The sequence below is a fragment of the Macaca fascicularis genome, chromosome 18 (assembly GCF_037993035.2).
Source record: "Macaca fascicularis isolate 582-1 chromosome 18, T2T-MFA8v1.1".
Classification (NCBI taxonomy): Eukaryota; Metazoa; Chordata; class Mammalia; order Primates; family Cercopithecidae; genus Macaca; species Macaca fascicularis.
In genome coordinates this window covers 6,448,970-6,473,597 of record NC_088392.1, presented here as the reverse complement: position 1 = coordinate 6,473,597, position 24,628 = coordinate 6,448,970, and the positions used below count along the sequence as shown (strand labels likewise).

Sequence of the window (24,628 nt, the reverse complement as noted above, 5' to 3'; positions counted from 1 at the left end):
TTCCAGTGTCACTACGTTAGTCTGTTTTGTACTAACGTAGTACCGGAGACTGGATCATTGACAAAGAAAAAAGAGGTTACTTTGGCCCTCAGTTCTGCAGCCTGTGTAAGCATGGCACCATCATCTGCTCAGCCTCTGGTGAGGCCTCGGGAAGCTTTTACGCACAGTGGAAGGCACGGGGGAGCTCACGCATTCCATGGCAAGAGAGGAGGTGGTCCCAGGCTCTTTCAAACAACCAACTCTGCCTGAACTAACAAAGTGAGAAGTCACTCACTACTGCGAGGACAGCACAAAGCCATTCATAAGGGATCTGTCCCCATGACCCAAACATTCCTGCTCAGCCACCTCCAATCCTGGAGGCCACATTTCAACAGAGGTTTGGAGGGAACATGTGCAAACCATGTCAGTCACTAAGTATTCTTCCTCAATGGGACTTTGACATGGCTACATGCTGTTACATTGTATAGGCATTCCCCCAATTTATTAAAATGTCTTCTGCTGGGGCCATTTAGATGATTAAAAGTCCACCTTAAACCGGCATGGGAATGCACGCCAGACGTGCAGACAACAGAAAGGCTACCTCAAAGCCAACCTCAAGCTTCCGGATTCCTCTCCCAGCCTGCAGCAATAAAAACATGGTTTTGTTAATTCCGGAAAAGTCTGCCTAAGGTTGGGCACTTCCACTCACCTACTGAGTAGAGAGAAGCCACATGGTGAGATACAAAACGACTCAGCCGGCACCCACAACTATGTAAACTCACAGACTGCCGTTACTCGCATGGGGACTGCTTAACCCAGGAACTGCGTAACTTTTGATTCCTGTTAAGGATACGTCAGTGGAGACAAATCTCCCAGAGTCAATCATTGTTTGCCAGGGACAGCCGATGTTCAAAGGACGACTTCAAGTGAGGTTAAAAGCATGGACTTGTCTGTTTGTAAAGAATCGCAGACTTAGACAAGTTTTTAGATACAGAATTCTGATCTTTAAAGTGCTAAAATAGAGAAAATAAACATTCGATTTCATGGGGTAATTCGACAGTCTTAATCTGAAACAGAAGTACAACAGGGCAACTCCTCACCTTAATTTTTGACCAAGAACAGGAACAAGGGATAAGTATGTATGAATCTACCTATCAACCTCTGGTTTTCACCTTCCGTAAACCATTTGTGGGGCAATTTTCTAACAACAACAACAAAAAAAAAAAAAAAAGAGAAAGAGAAACATCTTGGATTATATTCGTTTCTCTGATAACACATGTAAAATTTTAAAGATTTAAAAAACTAAGAGAAAAGGATAGCTTAGAATAAACGAACTGATACTAAAATATTTTCACTCTATCCTAAAGGTCTATCTTAATAATTAGTAGGAAAATCAAATCCTAAAAATTGATATTTTGGAAAAAATAACTCATCCTGATAAGACAGTAAAAGATGAGGGTGGCTTTTCATAATATCTAATATTTTCCTTGAAATATATGTATTATGGAGAGACACTTTGCCAAGTAAACTGAATCTAAATCATGTTTTGAAACTTGTCAATTGCGTCAATCTTCTCACTCTTGTTAGAAAATATATGCAGCAATTTTAATATGCACACATCACTTTTTGGGGGGGGGAGCGGAATCTCTCTCTGTCACCCAGGCTGGAGTGCAGTGGCGCGATTTCAGCTCACTGCAACCTCCGCCTCCCAGGTTCAAGCGATTTTTCTGTCTCAGTCTCTGGAGAAGCTGGGACTACAGGCGCCCACCACCACGCCCGGCTAATTTTTGTATCTTTAGTAGAGACGGGATTTCACCACATTGGTCAGGCTGGTCTTGAACTCCTGACCTCAGGTGATCCACCTGCCTTAGCCTCACAAAGTGTTGGCATTTCAGGTGTGAGCCACACATTTGGAGACTAAAGAAAATGCTCTTCTTTGTCTGTCAGCATTCTGAAGAGACAAAGAGAAATTGGGAATGCTGGTGGTTATGCCATCTTGGTTACGCCCAGAGATCAATGTGTGGCAGCGGTATATGTCCTAACCTTTAGGCGGGTTATAGCCCTTGGAGGTGGCCTGAAGAAAAGGCAAGGTAGAAAGTGGTAGAATAACAGGTAAGTAAAATTATCTGATGATTATCTAAAAGATTTAAGAGGACCAAAATGTGTGGTTACACATAGGTAAGATTAGAGGTAACAAAAGAGGTGAAATTCTCCCAAAGAACCTGAGCCTAATGGAAGCTGTGCTTCCACTTCGGTGAAGTGGGTGGCAGAAATCTGTCCTCCATAACGCACTCCTTGCTAAGCATCTACTCATGCGACCATGCGTGGGAAGTGACCAGCTGCAGAACCTGGGGAGAGGATGTCACGGGACAGTGAGGAGGACCCAGAAGTGGGGATGGGCATGGAGATGCCAAGCCGTTTCCACGTGAGCTGCCCTCAACAGTCTTCCGTCTTTCTAGAGGAAGATTTCCATTTGTTTTTGTCATTATGCACTTGAGTTAATTCACCCAACAAACACGCATGAAGGTCTCCATGTGGCAGCCACAGTGGGAGCCAAGATAGCAATGGCTCCCGCCTCAGGGAGTTCACAGCCGGAGGGATGAAACAGAAGTAACTACAGGAGTAACTACCACGATGCCACTGCAAGTGAGAGGAAATGTCCCGAGATGAACGAGTTAGAATATGATAGAGGAATGTCACCCACACGAAGGGGTCAGGACGGGCCCTGCTGAGCTGCACCACAAGGCAGGAGTGACAGTTGACAAGGGCCAAGGGGTGTCCGGGGAAGGTGTTGCAGGGGCAGGGAACGGCGAGTTCAGGGTCTGGAAGGGAAGGACTCATAGGGTCCCAGGGTAGGAGAAAGGGCCAGGCTGTGTGCTGCTTTTGGGCCTCTCAAAGGATTCTGATCTTTGTCCTGTGAGCAATGAGATGCCATGGTAAGGATCTAAGTTGAGGAGGTAACACAATCAGATTTAATTTTAAAATATAACCCAGGCTTCAGAGTGGACAGCAGACAAAAGGGCAAGAGAGAGTGAGGGAAGGCTGTTCTCTGCAGCCATTCCCGAGGGTAGGGTGGGGCAGCTGCAGGTGCCAGGGTGTGCACGGTGTGAGGCAGAGTGGACGAGAGGGCTTCCAGACAGTAAGGATGGCAGGGGAGACAGGAAGCACCACTGGAGCCAATGTTTGGTTTGCACAACTGAATGGAAGATGGGGCCAAATGCTGAGAACAGGTGTCAGGGAGAGAGACCACGTTTAGGGCTAAACCAGTTACCGGAACTCACTCATCACGCCCACATATCTTGTGGCTCCGAATGTCTCCCACATGCTTTTGTGAAATCTCCACTTTGTAAGTTACCCAAATATACCTTGTTCTTGACAGCATACGAGAATCCCCAGATACAACCCAGGGAACACCAATAACTGGAAATGGCTTTTGCTTTTTGCATCTACAATTTAAAGGTTAGCTATGGGAAAATAAACAGGAAATATGCTTTCAAAGATTGAAGGTCGACACAGCCTAAATTCAGAAGACATTAACTGCCACACCCCTACCCAATGCAATACTAAAGGACTCTCAGGAAGACACAGTACACCCCTGCATTGTAAGCAGCAATGTCGGCTCCCAGCTCCTGTTGCTCCGTGGCTTCAGACAGCTCACATATAAAAGTTCGCAGCAGAATTTTGCACAGCGGTTCTCTTGTCCTTGAGTTGCCTTCTTTATTTGCCTTCCAGGGGAACAGGCTCTGCTTGTGTTCTTCCAACCTTCTCAGCCACTGCAGTCTCCTGATGTCTACGTGTCTAAACACAAGAGCACCCTGGGCTCAGTCCCTGGCCCTCACCCCTCCTCCATCTGCATTGGCTTTCCTGATGATCTTATCAAGTCTCCCCACTTAGAGTATCATCTGTCAGCCAAGGAAAGCAGTGGAAGAGCCCCAGGTCCCTCCCACGCGCAGAAGCTACTCAGCACTTCCACTCCACAGCTAACGCACACCCCAGCATAACAGGACCAAACGGCATGTCTCACTTTCTCCCCCAAAACACACTCCTTCTAGTCTTTCATTCACAGGAAATGCTGCTACCACACACCCAGATGCTGCAGCCAAAAGCCTAGGAGTCAAGCTTTATTCCTCTTTCTTTCTTCGTCTACTCCATCAGCCAATCCAGTTGGCAATCTTCCAAACAGACTGAGAATCTAACCACCTCTCACCACTTCCCCTGCCACCACCCAGAACAACAGCAATTGTCACCGAGCTGGTCTCCCATCCTCCCTAGCATCAGTTGCCCTGAGATTGCCGTGCCATGAAGACTCAGAAGCTGATTACGGCACCTTGGGAAAGGATCATGCTGCCGTAGTCTAGAGGGGTGGCAGTAATGGTGGTGCAGAGAGAGAAGGTAAAGTAGGGGAGTTTCAGAGATGAAACAGATGCCTTCAGTGATAGTCTAACGGTAACAGGTTCCCACTGCTGTTAACAAACATCCAGTATTTGCCATGTCCTACAAGGCCCTTGCTCATGAGCATGGCCACACAGCCTCTGGCGGGCCCTCCAGCTGGCCACACTCGGTCCCCATCTCAGAACCCAACATCTGCCTTCTGCTTGGGATGCTGGTCTCCCAGACCTTTACAAGATTTCATCCATCACCTCACTTATGCTCTGCTCAAATGTCAACACCTCAGAGCCCTCCCCTGATTTCCCCATCTAAAGCAGCCTGCCTGGGTGCGGTGGCTCACGCTGGTAATCTCAACACTTTGGGAGACCAATGTGGGAGGATTGCTTGAGGCAAGAAGTTCAACGTCGCAGTGAGCTATGACTGCATCATTGCACCCCAGCCTAGGCAACAGAGCAAGACCCCATCATTCACTAAGTTAAATAATTAATTAAAGCAGCCTGCCTGTGTCCCCACACTATTGCCTTTATCCTTTACTGCTGTATTTCCCTCTCAGTATTTATCACTACCTACAATTATTGTCAGCCCTCATATCCATGGGTTCCTTACCCGTAGATTCAACCAACCATGGATGGAAAATATCCAGGAAAAAAAACTGCTTCTGTACTGAACATGAACAGGCTTCTTTTCTTGTCAATGCTTTCTAAACCATACAGTCTAATAACTGTTTAGCTAACATTTCCATTACATTAGGTATTATAAGTAATCTAGATTTAAAATATTCAGGAGGACGCCTATAGGTTATATGCAAATACGACATCATTCTATATCAGGAACTTGAGCACCCTCGGGGTTTGGTATCGAGGGAGGTCCCAGAGCTCCTCCCTGGAGCATACCTAGTGACAGCGACATTTCATATCAATTTGTTTCTAAGATTCATGGATCTGTCTTATTCATCACTGTTTCTCTAACTCTTAGTTCAATACCCATAAGTATTCATTGGATAAATAAATGAGATAAGCACGGATCATTCCTACACACTGGTTTTGTAATTATTATATATAACCAGTTCAGTGGCTGATGGGAACTTTCCCTCTCATTCCAACTCCTCCTTTCATAGCACTCTACTTTTTCTGAGCTCTAACAGTTCTTCCCATTCAAATCATATGATTTCATACTTAACTGCTGTCTGATTCAGTTCATCGAAACATTTTACTGTCTACTATGTGCAAGGCATTGTGTGGGACAGAAAAAAGTGCATGAAACATCAACGTGATCCAAGCTTGAAGAAGCATGCAGTTCATCTGGGGATAAACAAATAGCACAGAAGAGACTTCTGGCCTTCCCTGAGACAGCCTCATAGTTCTGACTGTCTACAGATGACCCAATGGGTCCTAAACTCGCAGTAGCTGAAATATCACTGAAGTGTGGATTTGGGTGACTTTCCCTGAAGGCAGGAATGAACGAGCCCCATAGCTACCACGGGTACCTCTCTGACTCTCCAGCCCTCATCCCACAGTGCAGTTGGATGATTCTCACCTTCTTTTTTAATGTTTAAAAATGTTCCCCAGATTTATCAAGGCATATTTAAGAAATAAAAATTAAAATTGTATATATGTAAAGTATACAGTGTAAGGCTTTGATACACATATACATTGTGAAATGATTCAATCAAGCTAATCACCATATCCACCACCTCATGTACTTACCGTGTGTGTGTGTGTGTGTGTGTGTGTGCGCGTGCACACATGTGTGGTGAGATCACTTAAGATGTATTTTCCCAGCAATCTTCAACTACACCAATACATTAACTGTAGTTACCTTGTGTGCAAACTATCTCTAGAACAAGAGTTTGCCACAAACCAAACTACTCTGGCAGAATACGCTGCTATCAACTGACTCATGCAAGGAGAGGCCAATATAAAAGTTGAAGATGGCCAAGGACCAAATGAGTCTCCTATGACTCGGTGGCAGGTTTCAGGATCAAGCCAGACCTGTTTCACCATCTTGCCAACCCGAAGGCATAAAGAGGTATAGAAAGTAAAAAGTTTCCTCTTCAAAGCTCCCCTTCTTGTTAAAGAATAAATCCTAAGTGTTAGAAATAATAGATTCTTTTAAAGACTAACTTTCTTCAAGCCTCCTTGCTTTGTGCTAATAACTCTTTGTTAAGCCCTATCCTATGTAATTGTTGGACATGCTCACAGACACATTCCAGCTCACAGCCTATGTTCCTTTCTCATTTGGAATTGTTATTGCTTTCTTAAACCTTTCCTAAGTAACTTCTTTGTTCTTCTTTGCACTTATCTATTTAGGAAAGTTTTAGGCTATTAGCAAACTGGGTATCAGTTTAAGAGTGTGAGGTCCTGCTCCAGCCAATGGATGCAGGACATAGCAGTAAGGACGAACCAAATGTGTAAGGGATAAATATGTCTGCTTTTCCTTTGTCCAGGTGTGCTCTCGCCATTGTTCCATCCACCACTGAGCACCGTTTCTGCAGAAAGTAAAGACTGCTTTGCTGAGAGATCTTTGGTTTCCATGCTGACATTTCCTTGCAATACCAATTATCTATTTCTAACAATTTTGGTATTTCTAACAAGAGGTGAAGTGAAGAAGTTCTGTCTGGATAATGACAAGGCAAAGAAGGCTTTCACAGCAGCGTTTCTTTTATTCACATTAATTTAATATAAATTAAGAGTTTTATGGTGGCCAGGCACAGTGCCTCATGCCTGTAATCCCAGTACTTTGGGAGGCTGAGGTGGGTGGATCACCTGAGGTCAGGAGTTCAAGACCAGCCTGGCCAACATGGTGAAACCCTGTCTCTACTAAAAATACAAAAACATTAGACAGGTGAAGTGGTGGGTGCTTGTAATCTCAGCTACTTGGGAGGCTGAGGCAAGAGAGTTGCTTGAACCCAGGAGGCAGAGGTTGCAGTGAGCTGAGATCATGCCACTGCACTCCAGCCTGAGCGACAAAAGCGAGACTCCATCTCAAAAACAACAAACAAACAAACAAAAAAAAAAGTTTTATGGCTTTAGTCCTTGTTTTTACTATCACTAAAAATCTGTTGTCTTAACCTTTTCAGTTATACTTCATGTAATGTGAGAAACACAGTTGTAATTGTACTTGTAAAGCTGAGGATTTATCAAGGTCAAGGGTCCACCAAATACGTATGCACAAAAACGAAAGGAATGCAAATGTGGCAGAAAATGAAGTGCTAGCTGAATGGCATCAATAACTTCAAGGAAAGACTAGGTCATCTCAGCTACGAGGACAGTCAAGGGAAGAAGCTCTTGTGTGCTGAGTGACCGACTGGAGGGTACGGTCACCCCTCTGCCCAACACCAGTCATCCCAATGAACGGCGCTTCCTGCACCTCTGCGCTATTCATGGATCTAAGAGGTACAGCCTTGGTTTCCTAAGAAATAAAAGAGTTTAAAAAGGAAGAAAATCCTGTTTTTACAAACTTGGTAAATTATTCTTCACTGGGCACCAAATATCCATAATGAATTAAGCACTATTTACAGTCCTTTGGACAATGCTAACACACAGAAACAAGCTTTTCATTTCATCCTTAATTCATAGCACCAAGCCAGTATTTTCACATAGACACTGCTGAGTGACCTGCTGTGAAAAAGCAACACACTTAAGGCTGCTGGGCAACATACAGCTCATCAGCTACGAAGCCAGCCTAGCCATGGCCCTTGCCCTGCCTCTTTCTAAATATACTCTAAGCAGTAAGGATTTGCTCTAAACTGAAAGATGCTCAATGCAGGTGGGATTCACCTGCTCCTGGGATTCTTCCTGCAGGAGAGATGCCAAGGCTATCAGGACCAGCTCTACACTCACAGTTCCCCCGGGGATCACAGGGCTTCCTTCCTTCATACCTACGTTGTAAGAACCTCGCTGGGAAGACACGTGGCCTGCTTAATGCCATGTCGCTCAGTGGTTTCCACCAAGATCACACAAAAAAGAAGCTGACCCAAACCTTCCGGGCAATATTGGCAGGCCCCATGGATGGCACACCCAGGACTGTTCACATGGCACAGCCAGTCCCTAGAAGGCCTTCTTCATTGGCACGCCATTCTCCAGTTCTCAAATGCTCCCTACTTCAGTAATAAGTAACAGTGAGAAAGCGCACACATGGCTGCTTCCAAATGAAAATAAGGAGTCCAATTTCCCATACAAGAAAAAATGAGTATCAGAGTAAAATAGCAGAAGGTGATTTATAATAGCACAATAGTGCAAATGTGTCACAAGTCAGCTGTAAAGTAAGCACAATCAATAAAGACATGATCTTGAGATAACTTCGTATGTTAAGAGGCCAAGAATGAGAAAATATACACGAGTGATGTTTCCACTTCTTTTTAGAATGAGTCCAAAGAGAAATGCTAAATAAATGTCTTATTAGAGATTCCACAGTATAAAGGATTTTTAAAACTGCAAGAAAATTATATTTTCTACTTAAGAGTGTACACTAAAAGTGGATCTATAAAAACTGGCAAGATAAAATAAATTTGATGTGACTTGATACAGATGATTTCAATAAATAATAAATTCTTAGTGTGAAGGCAATAACCTTAAGGAGAAAGAAAATGCTGTGGGTAAAAATCAGTCACTCTAGGTTTGAATGTGCAGTCTGTAACTGTTACTTATTCAGAAACTGGTCACTGGGTGAAAACGATTACCAGGCCTATTCTTCATTCCTGTTGTTTCTAAGGCCATTTTATAGTTCCTTACTCTACCCAGAAAGTAAAAATGGGTATAAACTATATTTTTGGAATTATCTTTGCCAGCTATATTCCTCAAGTAACTAGGTCAAATGAGATTGTCTTAAGCTTGATACAGAATAATACTTTTGTTTAATGTTGCCCTTAACTCCTAAAATTGCTACATTTTAGTGGCCTTGGAGAAACAAGTTATAAAATCTCAAACTCAAAGGTTAACAGTCTGGCTCACTTGACAGCAGATAAGGGAAACTAGGGAGGGCCTCCGGCTGCAGCTGCCAGCTGCTCTTCCTCAGTCCAGTCCTTATCCCACTTTTGTCCCTTGCGTATATTGCTGCTGGGATCTCAACCTCAAATATTGTTTTCACCATTTCTTGTACCCTCCTCAAAAACCTACGGTGGTGAATTTCTGCAGCTAAATCAAACGCCTCTGGAACTTCTCAAAGACAGCGTCAACGCCTACGCAGCACAGGAGCTGCCCTTAGTTGAACAAATCAGGTGAGGGGGAGGGGGGCGGAATTGTTCATTGCTCCAATGTCTGTTTCTCCTTTCCTCCCTAATATTTAAAACTGAGCTGGGAATGGCCAACAAAGAAAGATGTTAGAAATACTTCCCAGCCTCCTTGCAGCTGCGTATCTCATGTGGTTAAACTCTGGCTCATGAAATGGAAGAACCTTCCAGAAGTCTTCCTTCTGGAGTGGTGGATCCCCTGTGCCCTGTCTTCCTTCATCCTGCTGCCTGGGGTGAAGATACCGCCTCTGAGCACCAGGATGAGGCTGTCCCCAGGACTGGCCAGAAGGGAGTGGGACGCAGCTATCACACAGCTCTGGTGGCAAAGCTCACTTCTTTAGGGCAAATAAACTCCTGTCCTGCTTAAGCCAGTATCAGGGGTTCTCCTGAGCCTAATCCTTATTACAACATCAATCATTTAGTCAAGAAACGCGACCTGTGTGAACATGCAGAAGCATCTAAACTCATGAATACACAGTCCGGAGCCTCGAGAAGCTTCCTACCAATCAGGGACTGACATGCACCAAGCAGCAAGAGGAACATGAAGGGACATCTGAATTGTTGCCTGAACACAGTAGAGTCTGGAAAAGTGGGAGCTATTAAAAAATACCTCAGCCTCTTTCCAATAGTTAGGATGTGGATCAGCAGAGCAGATAAATAAAGAGGAAGAAGCTGAAAAGGAGAGGCCTGAAGAACATGCCGGAGGAGCCATCGCCACAGAGTAGGGTGGCCGGGGAGGACCTGGCGGTGCGTAGATCACACACCCCAACACCAGCGCCGCACCGGGATCTGACCCAGCTCGGAGGCTTCTCCGACCCCATCTCTCCCCCTCGACCCATCACAAGCTCCAGCCTTAATACTTAACTGCTCTCAGCTTCCTGCACAGCTCACTATCCTCCGCCTCCTCTGTGAGCCCGGCATCAAAACCAGGCAACTGAGCTGGAGATCTGGACTCAAAACAGTGGGCTGACGGTGAAAAATCCCAGAGGCTTAGAGGTGCAAAGGACCTTCAGAGGCTCAACACCCTAAATTTTCAGACAGAGAAAATGGGACGCAGAGGAATGAAGCCCAGTGCCACCCTGAAAGCTCACGAGGGAGGTGGAACTTTGGAACCCTGCTTTCTGACTTTGAGAGTTCAGTTCCTCCCATCTTTTTTTTTTTGAACATGCAAATAAAATGACCATTTTTACATTTCTGAACAAAGTGTCTTTACATATAAAAAGATGTCTTAAAAATAAAGTTTCTTCATAAATTTCCCTTTTGAGAATTTGGGAGAAAATTTCACATACTTCTAAACCTCAAGAAATGTCATCTGCCCTGCCTTTCTGGCCTTACAGAATGGCCCAGAAAGGCAGGGCAGATGACAACATGTACAGAAGATTCAAAACACACACACACACAGGTGCGTGCACACACACCCACAGACACCCACACACACACCCTACTGTCAGGGTTCCACTTGACTACAAGGTTGTCCCTATTAAACAGTCAAAAGCGTATGCAAAATGACACTACAATATGACAGTCTGCAGCAGGTCAAAGTCATGCCTTCGGAAGGTTTGCATAACCAAGCAAAAACAAACCCGGGGGAATGAACGCAGGCCGCCTGACTCCACACCAGGTCTCCTAACCACTGTGTGTACTGAGAGGAGAGCCACTTTCCTGAGATCTGCTAACAGGGGTCTAAGTCCAGATGATTCCTGCGTCCCTCAGGCACAGTCTCTCTGGCAGCTACCCATCTGCAGGATTAAGTCGTATAATTAATTAGTAGACTCCTTGGCAAGTAAGAGATATTCGAAAAGGACAACCATAACAAAAAACCCTTTTCACCTAAATGCAATGCTAAGTGACTAAAGTCCATCCACTCTGGAGTTTTAAACAGGATCTTTCATTCCAAATGCTTGACACTACCAAAAAAGGTGGGGTAAAGAGACTGTCCATAAACAATGACTAGGCAAAAATAAACTTATTTAAAGAGCTTATCTGCAATAGTTAAGCCAAAAATGAAAACAACTCGAAAGAGTTTGGAGAATGAACAATTGATGCAAGATTTAGAGTAAGATAACAAGATGCCCTGATCAAACATTTCCTATCACTTCCAGATGCTGTTTTTCTAAGACGGGAAAAGGTGATGGCCTCCAAGTTGGTTTGAGCTCATCAGACTTCTGTCCTGCTCTATTCTGGACTCTGTGGAGGGGCCAGTGTCTGCATGGGGCACCAACTTGGGGCTTCATATCCGCCCTCTCACTGAATCCCCACAAGCATTGTTGGAATTACTTTCCATTTCACCTTGAAGGTCACGGCATGAAACTAAAGAGGCCGCTCTGGCCGTCACCCAGCTTGCCTACGGGACCCACATTCAAACATCTGACGAATGCCAAGCCATGCTCTGTTGCTACCAAAATGGCAAAGTCATGGCCCCACCCTCAAGAAGTTAGAGTCTAGTAAGGAAACAGCTATGTAGACAAACAGCTAAATGTGGTGAGCATCAGGTGTGGGAGTCATGGCACAAAAGATGGAGGGATTAACTCTCCCAGGAGTGTGAGGCAGATAAAGGGCCCAGGAGGGGTCACTCAGGAGGCAACGCTTGGACTCTGTGTGAACATTTCAGCAGGAGTTTACCAGGTGAGCAAGGGGAGGCATCCCAAGGCTGGGACACAGACACAGGGAGGCCCTGAGGCAGAACGCAATGGTGTCATGGAGGATACAGGGGTAACTTTATATGGCTCAGGTGAGGGCTTGGGTCTCCAGTGAGAAATTAGCCCAGACTGGAAAAGAGCACCTGGAGTTTCTGCCGAAGAGCTCTGCATTTCACAGCCTGAAAAAATGCCTTCAACTTCTGTCCTTTCCACTCTAGCAGCCAGGGAAAAAGTCTAGGGACAAATAATGGCAAATATCAGTGGGTAACATTTAACAAATGCTCACTGTGTATAGGGAAGTGTTCTGAGCACTTGTGTGGACCCTTCCAAAGTTCACAAGCCCAAGAGGCAGGCATTACCATTACTATTATCCCCACTTTACAGACAGAGGTGACGGAGTCAGTTAGGGGAGGCCCTGGGAAATGAACGTAGGCTGCATGACTCCACACCAGGTCTCCTAACCACTGTGTGTACTGAGAGGAGAGCCACTTCCCTGAGATCTGCTAACAGAGGTCTAAGTCCAGATGATTCCTGAGTCCCTCGGGCACAGTCTATCTAGCAGCTACCCATCTGCAGGATTAAGTGAATTAATTAGTAGACTCTTTGGCCAAGTAGTGATGTTTGAGAAAGATCAATTCACTTTCCTTTCTTCCCCATCCCCATTTTATATTGCCACAGAGACTGTGTATAGTCCGTGGCACAGTTCCTGGCCTTTGTAAGTTGCTGAAGGCCAATTCCAGCACCAAACCCAAGGGACCCCCTTCTCACCACCTCTCCTTCAACCTCAAAAGTTTTCTCTGGATTTAATCAACTGGCTGGATTCTACTGAACCACAGAACCAAACGGCACACATTCATAGAAACATGGTAAGAACAATAGACATTTCTACATGAGATGGTTCTTAAAGGTTAGTTAGGCCAAAGGCGGACAGGTCTCATAGACAGACTGTGAGCTGGCAACCATCCTGCAGAACGCTGTTAGAATTTCCTCTTCTTGAAAAAGATAAGCAAAATTCTTCTTAATTACTTTTAGAACTGAATTAGTAAATGTTTGGTCTAAAACGTACTGGGAACCAAATTTTGGTCACTATGCCCTGACCAATATTTCAACTGCTACCATTACTACACTTGTCTCATTGGATAAAATAAAGCAGGTGTGCTAACTCTTCCTCTAATCTCTGAAGGGTACATAAGCCACCAATTCTGACATGATGACCTTGGGGTACAGGGAAGGACCAGGGACAGGCCTGCTTCTGAGGGACAAGAGCAGGAGGGCACGGTGGCGCCAGTCCTGCCAGGCCCAGAGCCAGGCCCAGAGCTGCCACAGCTTACCTCCTGCTTTGTAACCCAATGCAACCCGATGTCCTCAGAAGAATACACAAGCCACCAAAACTGGGGGCCCGGTTGATGAGTGATGACCTAAGAGAGGCTGTTACTCTAACCACAATCTATCTTAAGCTGGAATGGCCAACAGATGAGACAAGGCCGGGGGCGGTGGCTCACACCTATAACCCCAGCACTTTGGGAAGCCAAGGCAGGCAGATCACCTGAGGTCAGGAGTTTGAGATCAGCCTGGCCAACAACACAAAACCCCGTCTCTACTAAAAAATACAAAAATTAGCCGGGCATGGTGTCAGTCACCTGTAATCCCAGCTACTCAGGAGGCTGAGGCAGGGAGAACTGCTTGGACCCGGGAGGCGGAGGTTGCAGTGAGTCGAGATTGTGCCACTGCACTCCAGCCTGGGCGACAGAGTAAGACTTAAATAAATAATAAAATAAAAATAAATAAAAACAAAAGAAGAGATAACAGAATAGCCTACGCTGAGCCCAGAGGTGGAAGAAAGCAGGACTGACAGTGGCATGTGCCCATCCCTCTCTTTTGTTGTTTTTCCTGTCAATACCAAATAACTAGGCCTCTCTTTCATGTTTAATCATAATAAACTGGGCTGAAATATGCAGGTGAGACAAAGGAGAAATAAAATAAGGTATCAGAAAATTATTCAGTGTCACCCAACAGTCATTCCACATCAGCTTTCTAGTATTTTATATTTATAAACTTTTAATTCTTCATTCAATCAATAAATATTTAGCCCTTTCTATGTGCCAGCATTGTTCTAAAAACTGGATTTATCAGTGAATAAAAGAGAAAAAGTCCTGCATTCACAGAGCATACATTTCTAGTGGAAGGGCACAGAGAAGCAAAAACTAATAAATGAGTAAATTATACTGTATGTTACAAGGTAATACATGCTACAGCGGGAAAACTCAGCAGCATAGCTGGGCTCAGGAGTGCAGGGGGCTGCGGTCATATCCAGGCTTAAATACGGTGGTCAGGATACGCCTCGTTGAGGTGACTGTGAGTGAGGACTCAAAGGAGGTGAGGCAGGGAGCCATATGTTATTTGGGGGTAATAACCTTCCAGTGCAAAGAACTGAAAATGGATCACACTTCTACTATGTCTAAGAATTCTTTGCCTAATCCTAAGTCACTCTAAAAAGTTTTACATGTTGGCCAGGTGCAGTGGCTCATGCCTGTAATCCCAGCACTTTGGGAGGTCAAGGCAGGTAGACCACTTGAGCCTCAGGAGTTTGAGACCAGCTGGCAGCTGGGCAACATGGCAAAACCTGTCTACAAAAAAAAAAAAAAAAAAAGGGAAAATTAGCCAGGCGTGGTGGTGCATGCCTGCAGTCCTCGCTACTTGGGAGGCTGGAGAATCACCTGAGCTGAGTCCAGGTGGTGGAGGCTGCAGTGAACCGTGATCATGCCATTGGACTCCAGCCTGAGTGACAGAGTAAGACCCTATCTCAAAAAAAAAAAACAACAACAACAAACGTTTTACATTTTATATTTAGATCTATGCTCCATTCTGAGTTAATTTTGGCATAAGATGTGAGGTTTAAGTCAAGGTTTATATTTTTTATTACTGATGTCCGATTGTTCCAGAATTACGTGCTGCAAAGGCTATCCTTCCTCTATGGAATTGCTTTTCCATCTCTGTCAACGAGGTGGAAATCTCTGTGTGAGTCTATCTCTGGCCTCTCTATTCTGCTACATGGACATGTATGTGTCCCTTTGCCAGAACTACACTTTCCTGATGACTGCAGCCATATCCTAAGTCTTAAAAACGGGCAGAGTAATCAGTCCTTGAAGGGTTTAAACAGAGTACACTGACCCGATTTGACTTTAAAATGTCATTCTGTTATGGTGAGAATACACCGTTGGGGGCAAGAGGGGACCAGGCGAGAGAAGATGGAGGCTCCAACCAGGGGAACAGCAGTAGAGATGGTAAAAAATGGGTGAGATTCTGACATTATGAAAGTTAAGCCCACAGAACGTCCTGGTGGACAGGATGTGGGTATGAGAGAAGGGAAGAGAGGAGTACGACCCCCAGGCTTTTGGCCTGAGCAGCTGGGAGAATGGAAGTGCCATCTGCTAAGATGGGGACACGCGGAGGGAGCAGGTGTGGGACAGGAAACCACTTCAGTGTTCCCCACGTTAGGGTGAGAAGCCTACTGGACACCTAACTGTGATGTAGCCTCAGGGATACAAGAGCCAGTTCAGGACAGAGGTCTTTCTGGCCAGGATGTGACAATCCAGGATTCATTAGCACATTAAAGCCATGCTACTGTGTGAGCCTGCCAAAGCAGAAAAGCCCAGGCCCCAGGGGGTCCTCCAGTAAGGAGGTCAGACAGAAGAGAAGTGGGAAAAGGAGACCGGAGGTGGAGGGAGGAGGGACCCAGGAGAAGATGGCAACCCAGGGGGGTGAGCATCTGTGTCAGAGTCTGCTGAGCCACTGTGTTGGAGAACTGAGAGCTGACACGAGGCACCCTGGGAGATCCTGGCAAGAGAAGTTGTGGTGAACAGGTGTGGTTTAAAAGGGAATGGAGGAGGTGGATTGGAGACCAGGCTTAACAACCCTTTCAGAGCGTTCTACTATTCAGGGGAGCAGAAAAATGAGTAAATCCTGGAGGGGGCAGGAGAGTCAAAGGAGGCTCTGTGTGTTTGTGTGTTTTTGTGTGTGTGTGTGTTTGTGTGTGTGTGTCTGTGTGTGTGTTTGTGTGTGTTTGTGTTTGTGTGTGTGTGTGTTTGTGTGTGTGTGTCTGTGTGTGTGTTTGTGTGTGTGTGTGTTTGTGTGTGTGTTTGTGTGTCTGTGAGTTTGTGTGTGTGTGTTTGTGTGTGTGTCTGTGTGTGTGTTTGTGTGTGTGTGTGTGTGTGTCTGTGTGTGTGTTTGTGTGTGTGTTTGTGTGTGTGTGTTTGTGTGTGTGTCTGTGTGTGTGTGTGTGTGTCTGTGTGTTTGTGTCTGTGTGTGTGTGTGTGTGTTTGTGTGTGTGTCTGTGTGTGTGTTTGTGTGTGTGTGTTTGTGTTTGTGTGTGTGTTTGTGTGTGTGTGTCTGTGTGTGTGTGTGTTTGTGTGTGTGTGTCTGTGTGTTTGTTTGTGTGTGTGTGTTTGTGTGTGTGTCTGTGTGTGTGTTTGTGTGTGTGTGTTTGTGTTTGTGTGTGTGTGTTTGTGTGTGTGTGTCTGTGTGTGTGTGTGTTTGTGTGTGTGTGTCTGTGTGTGTGTTTGTGTGTGTGTGTTTGTGTGTGTGTCTGTGTGTGTCTGTGTGTGTTTGTGTGTGTGTGTTTGTGTGTGTGTCTGTGTGTGTGTTTGTGTGTGTGTCTGTGTGTTTGTGTCTGTGTGTTTGTGTGTGTGTGTGTGTGTGTGTGTCTGTGTGTGTGTGTGTTCCGGGGGAGAAGGGAGTGTGTGTGTTTCTGCAGGAGAGGAGGGTGCGTGTGTTTTGCAGGAAAGGAGAAAAAACAGCAGGAACACTGAGGAGAATAACCCAGTGGGGTGCGGCCCAGAGGGGCCTGGTTTACCCCGGGGAACGTGGGGTGGTTTAGGGAGCGTCTGTGAGTGCAAAAGGGACTAGGATTTCAGGCACAGGTGGAGGCCGGGTTCTGGGCAGGAAGAGACTGGAAAATGCAGACCAAAGTGCTCCCCTCACCTTTAACTCTCCTCATCCTTTCTACTGACTGCGTGGGAGCCTCCCTCGATGTCATTCTTGTGTTCCATGCCCCATGACTATGTCACAATCCAGACTTTCACAATAGAGTCCCACTAGTTTCTAAGTGCGCAATCCTCAGGGACAAAATCCCAGGCCAAGGCCTACAGAGTAAGAAGAGATCACACTAGTACGTGCCCTGCGTGGAAAAAGGGGGAAAAAATAAGACAGTCACAGAGCAGGGGCTTGTGTCTGCTCTTCCACCAGGCTCTCCTCTTCCGTCCTGGGAAGTTACTTCCTGGCACCGGACAAGGGCCGCAGAGTAAGAAGGGATCACACTAGTATGTGTTATGTATGAAAAAGGAGGGGAAAAAAAGATAGCCACAGGGCAGGGGGCTCGTGTCTGTTCCTCTCCTCTTCCATCTCCGGAAGAGTGACTTCCTGGCACTGGACATGGGCCGCAGAGTAAGAAGGGATCACACTAGTATGTGTTATGTATGAAAAAGGAGGGAAAAAAAGATAGCCACAGGGCAGGGGGCTCGTGTCTGTTCCTCTCCTCTTCCATCTCGGGAAGAGTGACTTCCTGGCACTGGACATGGGCCAGGTGCACAGCAGCCAGACAGGCAGGAGCCCTTATCGTGTGCAGAAAGCAGCAGACAGGCAGCACATCACGGCCGGGGGGGTCTAACTGCTAGCAGAGGCACAAAACGTATGGGACACCACGCTGAGACCTGAACAGGCTCGAGTCTGACACAGGGGAAAACAGAGCAAAGGTTTTAAGGCAAAAACAAGGTTGCGTTGTTTGAGAAACAGAGAGAAAGGGTCAATGTGATCAGGTGTGGGCATTAGCAGGGAGGACACGGTGTTATCTGCTGAGGTGGGGGAGGTAGATAAGGGCCGATCACTCAGAGCTTTCCAAACCAGGGCAAAGAGATACGATTTTATTCTAAATGCAACAGGAAGCCGTTGAAAGGAAATAAACAGAGAAACGACAATCTGTTTCCAAAAGATGAAGTTTGTATGTGCTTCTTCTAGAAATCATACTTTTTAAAGAAGTAAATCGCATTTATTACTCAAGCTGGAAACTAATAAACTCACCACTCATTTGAGGGAACCAATGAAATCCTGAGAATTGACTTCCCAGTGGCCACCATGAGAAGTGGCAAAGATACAAGAGACGCCACGCCGGGGCATCTGCTCTCAGCTTAGAAGAGGAAGATGTTCTAACCACCCTGCAACCAGCCGCGTGGCAGATGCAGAGGGAATACGGACCCGGAAGGGGCGGGCGAGAGATGAATTGGACCCACTGAGGGATTTATCAGAGCAGGAACCTCCTCGGATTTCCATTTAAACAATCCTTCCCGGGGCAGTTATTTAAGAGGCCTTTTCCCAAACAACACATGCCTCCTCACACATACCCACCACATGTGTAAACCATCTCTCTCTGAACCAAAACCACACCGATGATTCAGCCCCTGCCAGGTGAGAGCAGCATCTGGGTCACGAACAAACTGCGGTCGTAAAGACTCCACCCCACTCCCTCTATTTGAAAACTCCTCTACAAGAAACAAGAATGGCTGTTTCCTTCACCTCCTAGAAGGCAACAGAGTAAACTGACAACAGATGGAAAGAAAGGCATATTTTTGCCCATTGACCTTCCAAGGGTTTTGGCTTTGTTCAGATCTTTGCATCACAAATCCCCTTTGCTTTCTGCCTGGTTCCTACAGAGAACTCTCCAGTGATGGAGGTCTCCAGCAAATGATAGCAACTCTGTTTCAGTGGGATGGACTTCTGCTTTTAAAGCTACCCTAGGTTCTCTTCAATACTCCTTGGGTCTCAAGCCTCAGCAGCAGACTCAGCACTGAAGACACTGGGCCGCAGTGCCTGCAGCCTGGACTGCAGCCCTGGCTTTGCTCCTTATTGTCTGTGGGACTTGCTGAGAAAATTGCAAAATCTCCCTAAGACATAGCATCTTACCTTTAAAAGGGAGGACACCATCACCACGGACCCCATAGGGTTGCTTTGAAGATTAAAAGCACAGCCTGGGCACAGTGGCTCACACCACTTTGGGAGATTACCTCCCAAAGTAATCTTAGCACTCTGGGAGGCCAAGGCGAGTGGCTCACCTGAGGTCAGGAGTTCGAGACCAACCTGACCAACATGGTGAAACCCCATCTCTACTGAAAATACAAAATGAGTCAGCACGGTGGCGCATGCCTGTAAATCCCAGCTACTTGGGAGGCTGAGGCAAGAGAATCGCTGGAACCTGCGAGGTGGAAGGTTGCAGTGAGCCAAGATAGAATTCCAGCCTGGGCAACAAGAGCAAAACTCCGTCTCAAAAAAAAAAAAAAAGAAAGAAAGAAAGATTAAAAGCACAAACGCAAAGAAGGTTTTATGTGCAAAAAGCACTTGGCATACTCCCTAGCACATACTGAATGTCCATAAACATTCAGCCAATGTCCACTGCTATAACTTTTCTTATTAGCTCACTAGGGATTGTTGGGGAGGGGAGGATTCAAGAATAGCATTTACTTGGGGAGAGTTAATGAATGGCATTTACTTAACACTTTCTGAGGAAGACCAGGGAAAGAAGGCTGGATATATTCTGTGGCCTGGCTAATTCTGGACACAGCTGCACAAAGCTTGATGACTAGGTCTGCCAAGAATAAACAATAGCAGGCAGTGAAAGAAACAAGCTAGAAACTGACACTCCCGAGGCCCTCAACTACAAAAGAGTTCAAGTGATTCCATTTCAAACAGGCTCCCGTGCCCACCAGCCAGGCAGAGGGGGCCCTTAACTGAGCCTAGAGGTTATGAATCACCCCACCCCTTCCCCTAAGTCCACATCCCTTATCCCTCCACCCCTCCACAACCTCCCCAGCATCAGTGCTGACTCAGATGCCATCATTTTGGCATGGGCCTGCTAGAGACAGAATTCTATGGATCTAAGAAAGTAACTTCTTGCCATCATCCACAGAGATGTCAGCTCTAAGCCAACAGGCAGCACAGGCCAGATTCTATCAACAGCAAGAACTGAGTTGTCCCCACCCGATCTTCAGCTCACCCTCCCGGTCCCCATGTTGGAACTCAATAAAAGGCACAGATGCCCAGTTACCATATACACTCAAGACCATGTTCCCAAGAAAACTAGGTCCAAGGGTAATAGGGAAGAAAGCACACTTGATTAAAATGTTCTGTTTTTCAGAATTAAGGGCAATGAATTTCAACACCCACACTCTCTTCCCCGATCCCTGAGCCTTGGAAGCACTGGTCTATGCAATGTAGACAGCCATGTTCAATGGAAAATAACAAAGAGCAAGTCCCTACAACAACACCTGCTAGAAAGGACTCTCTTGAGACTCCAAAAATGGCTCTGAGCCTGCTACTCAGCTTCCCACGTAGTCAGCTGCTGCCTCCGGTCACTTTTCTGATGCTTTGAGCCTTCAGACAATGAAATTCTTTCATAGAATAGACAAGGTATTACTTGCACAGCTGCACTTTTAAGAGCATTTATAAGCTAAAGGGGCTAAAAAAGTATTCCATACATTTCCCTTTTCAACAGAAGTACACAGCCAAATAATTCAGGAAGGGGGCTGAATGAGGCGCAACCAAGTTCCTCCACTCCTAAGAACCGAGAAACGTACACACTGGTGTGCCACCCCAGGGCACTCTGGTAACATCCATCCAAATTTAGAGTGGCTCATGCCTGTAATCCCAGCACTTTGGGAGGCCAAAGGGGGCAGAGTACTTGAGCCTAGGAGTTCGAGACCAGCCTGGGCAACAACAGACTCCATCTCTACAAAAAATACAAAAATTAGCTGGGCATGGTGGCTCATGCCTGTGGTCCTAGCTATTCCAGAGGGAGGATCACCTGAGCCCAGGAGGTCGAGGCTGCAGTGAGCTGAGATCGCACCACTGCCCTCCAGCCTGGGTAACAGAGCAAGACTCCATCTCAAAAAAAAAAAAAAAAAAAAAAGGTAGAAGTGTACATCCTTTCATCCAAGAATCCCACTTACAAAGATCTACCATAAGGAGGTAATTGCAGGTGGGAAACTAAAAACGTGGAAGGAGAGAGGATTCTGTACGTTAGGATCCCTCTATACAATAAGGAGGCAGCCTGGGAACAGGAGTTACTTAAATTCAGGACTGGTCCCTCAACACCTAGTCTAGTGGAGAAAAAGGGAGATTACAGAGCATGCAGAGCACATTTCCACAGACGCAAAGCACATCCACGAGCAGGACATTGTAGCAGCGAGTGTGCAAACTGCTCGTGCTGGCCACCTTCGGGGAGCAGAGCTGCAGGCAGCTTTGATTTCCTGCTTTGCAGTTTTCCACACTGTCCACTTCCTTAACATGATCATGTATTATTTTGCCTTACACAACAAAGTTGTATGTTTAAAAGCTCCCGAAATGGGATGATTTCCAATCATGCAAAGCACACATTCCTGAAAAATTGTTTCAAGTGAATATTTGTATTTTGAGTCATTTTGTTTACTAGTAAACACCGTAATTTCTGAGATATGTTCCTACTAAATAATGGACCTTCTACATAGAAACAATTTATTTTAAAATTTTTATTCAATCAAAATATAGTCACTTAAATGCCTTCTCTTTACATACTTTTTCCAGTGTTTTCACACATATCATTTCTCCCAATGCAGATGCCAGTGACAGAAGAGTCCCCACTTCAGAACAAGGAAAGTGACTGAAAGAACTACCTGACTTGCCCAAGGTCACCTCCATGATTGGTCTAGGACCAGGTCTAGTTTTCCTAACCCCAGCCCAATGCTTTCCCGTGAATGCCCAGTGGGACAGGGTTGTTCAGACTCCACTCAACTGCAAAGGCACTTATCAGCCATCTTCACCGGGAGGACTTGTCAGAATACCAGAGATTCACGTTCAGTAGAATTGTGCGTATTATTTATTCCTTGATTTACCAAAGCTGGCTTGCATGTGTTTTCCCTTCCTTATTTACAATTTTCAACTACCTTTAAGATCATCAAAAAGCAAAAGTTAATTTGGTGTTTCTTTATTGTTTTTTTTTTTACTGTTTCAAAACAAAGTTGCCTCCTGGAACCTCTTTTCAAAAGTAGCAGCAGGTTACCAAAAAATATAGAGATATACGTAGAAATATATAAAAGACTTACGGGTTCACGTTCCCCAGGTGGCCTTCTAAGATGTTGTTTTGCTATCACTTTACCCAAGATGCCTAAGCCACCAACACTACCAACAATACCTTTATATTTCCCTCCTACAGACTCCATAATTTCTAAGTTTTATTTACCTAACGGTATATACTAAATAATAACAATGTTCCCATTTTACATGCATCAAAGGCATATTTGCCAAATGTAGCCTTTTAGTAACATGAGATTCAGAATACTATCAAATTTTCTTGCAAAAAGCAAAGGCATTTAGCATTTTAGCCCTAAATATGGTAGCTTTAACAAGGGTAAAGATATGTGTTCTATGTTTTTCAGAATTAAGGGCAACGAATTTCAACACTCATACTCTCTTCCGCGATCCCCAAGCTTTAGAAGTACCGGTCTATGCAACGTAGGCAGCCATATTCAATGGAAAATATCAAACAGCAAGTCCCTACAACAACACCTGCTAGAAAGAACACTCTTCAGACTCCAAAAATCAAAGTGAGTCAGGAGCCAATAGCTTCTACGAGGCAGAATGCTGTAAAGAACATTTAAGGCTCAGGTCCAAGACTACCAGAATCCCAGGATCCCTAGAAAATGTTCTACAGAAACAAGTTTCCATTTTTATGATGTAAAGGGAGAGGAGACAACTTGACAAAAAGACATTACATTCTGCTTTATAAAGTTTTCCAGGACAACATCTATTTCACAAATCAAACACCCACTGACTTGAACCAAAAGCAACATCTAACGCAACTGTTGTTAATTACAGGATACTGTTCTCTATCCCTTCCATGTAACTGTTGTTAGTTACAGGATACCTTTCTCTCTCCCTTCCACAGCTCTTTTAAAACCTGAATAGATGCTGCTGCCCAAATCGCAGAAAGGGAAATGCAAACATTTCTCCCCCGGCCCTCAATGCCTAAGTTTTCATTTCAAAGAACTATCCCTTGAAGTTCTATGATCAAGCAGACTCAGTTTCACAAATATAAACTCAAAAACTATAACTCAGGATTGAAAAAAAATCTAGTTCAAAATATGTAGGTAATAAAGCTCAAAATCTTTTAAGTATCAGACAGTAACTAAGCACCTGCTGCTATGTAGACTGCCATTAGTAATAAACCAGTCTTCCCTCTTAGGTTTCTACCCCTCTTCCTGAACAGCAAAAACAGCTTTAGAGGTCATTATTTCAGGAGGTCAGAGCGCACACTGCACAGCTGAGCTTCAACCTGTGTTTTGGCTTGTACCTGCCAGCAGAGCAGGATCCCTCCACCATCTCACCACACACCTTCTCAACATGAACGCGGACATGCACATAAATCTAGGACATTCTGAAAGAATGTGAAATACTCAGTCATGAGAAATCTTGTCCATACGGATGGGGGATCTCACAGTAGACAAAGGTCTAGCCCATAATGACTGAAAGCTCATTTGAGAGTTAGGAGGGGAAGAAAAATCTTTCCTATTTAGGTAAATTAGGTGAGATAAAATATTTTTTAGTTAACACACAAAGGCTGCAAGAAATTCTGGAGCCTTTCAACAACAGAAGACAGGAAGGAGGACCGGGCAAGCGGGGAAGAAAGACAGAGACATTCTGCACTCATTTGTTTTAAAAGTAGGTTTGAGACAAACAGACTGGCCTCCTAAAAGAACTACCTGGCAGGGCAGTGTGCTGAAGAGCTCTGAGCGAGAAGATGCGCGCTTATTTGAGATGTAATCCCAGGAGCACAGGCAGTCACCTGCAAGGAATCCTGGTTAGAATCTCAGGTAGAACCTGAGGCCCTGCCAGAGGCTGGGAAGCCAATGACCAGGATATGCAATAAGCAAGAGATGGTCACAGAAAGTCAAAGCAAATAATAAAAAGATGGCAAATGGAAAAATACGTCCATAAAAGGTCGAATCGGGAGGTGCTAAGAGGGCAGCCACAATCCAGCGAAAGGTTAAGTGGCCTTGCTGTTTCCCAGAACCACATGCTGGCAGACAGCGGAGGCAGAAGCGCCTGCAGTTCTCCCGACGCCTGAAGATCTCTCCAACCCCTTAAAGCTGACAGGACGAAAACCAAACTCCTCGTGTTTCTCCCACACCCCAGCCTCCTCACTCACGCCATCCTCCTAGCCGTTCCCGGGCTCAGCCACCCTCCTGTTCATTTTATTTGAGATGCATTCTCCACAAAAACTTTGAGTAAGAAAAAATAAAGGAATTTGTTTTCAGCTAATTTACGCACTCAAGAGCTTGCTCTCATCTCTCAGTTTTTCTCGGAAAATTTT

At 45.3% G+C, this 24,628-nt stretch overlaps 1 protein-coding gene and 1 long non-coding RNA gene across 8 annotated transcripts in view; one reads left to right on the top strand and one right to left on the bottom strand.

Moving 5' to 3' along the window:
* The window catches only part of CYB5A (cytochrome b5 type A), a 47,224-nt gene that overhangs the window by 19,867 nt on the left and 2,729 nt on the right, over positions 1–24,628 (bottom strand). The gene's annotated exons all lie outside the window — the stretch shown is intronic.
* On the top strand, positions 21,873–24,576 carry LOC141409075 (uncharacterized). The gene is made up of 2 exons (XR_012427393.1): positions 21,873–22,124; positions 22,695–24,576. It is a non-coding gene; the product is annotated as an uncharacterized lncRNA (long non-coding RNA).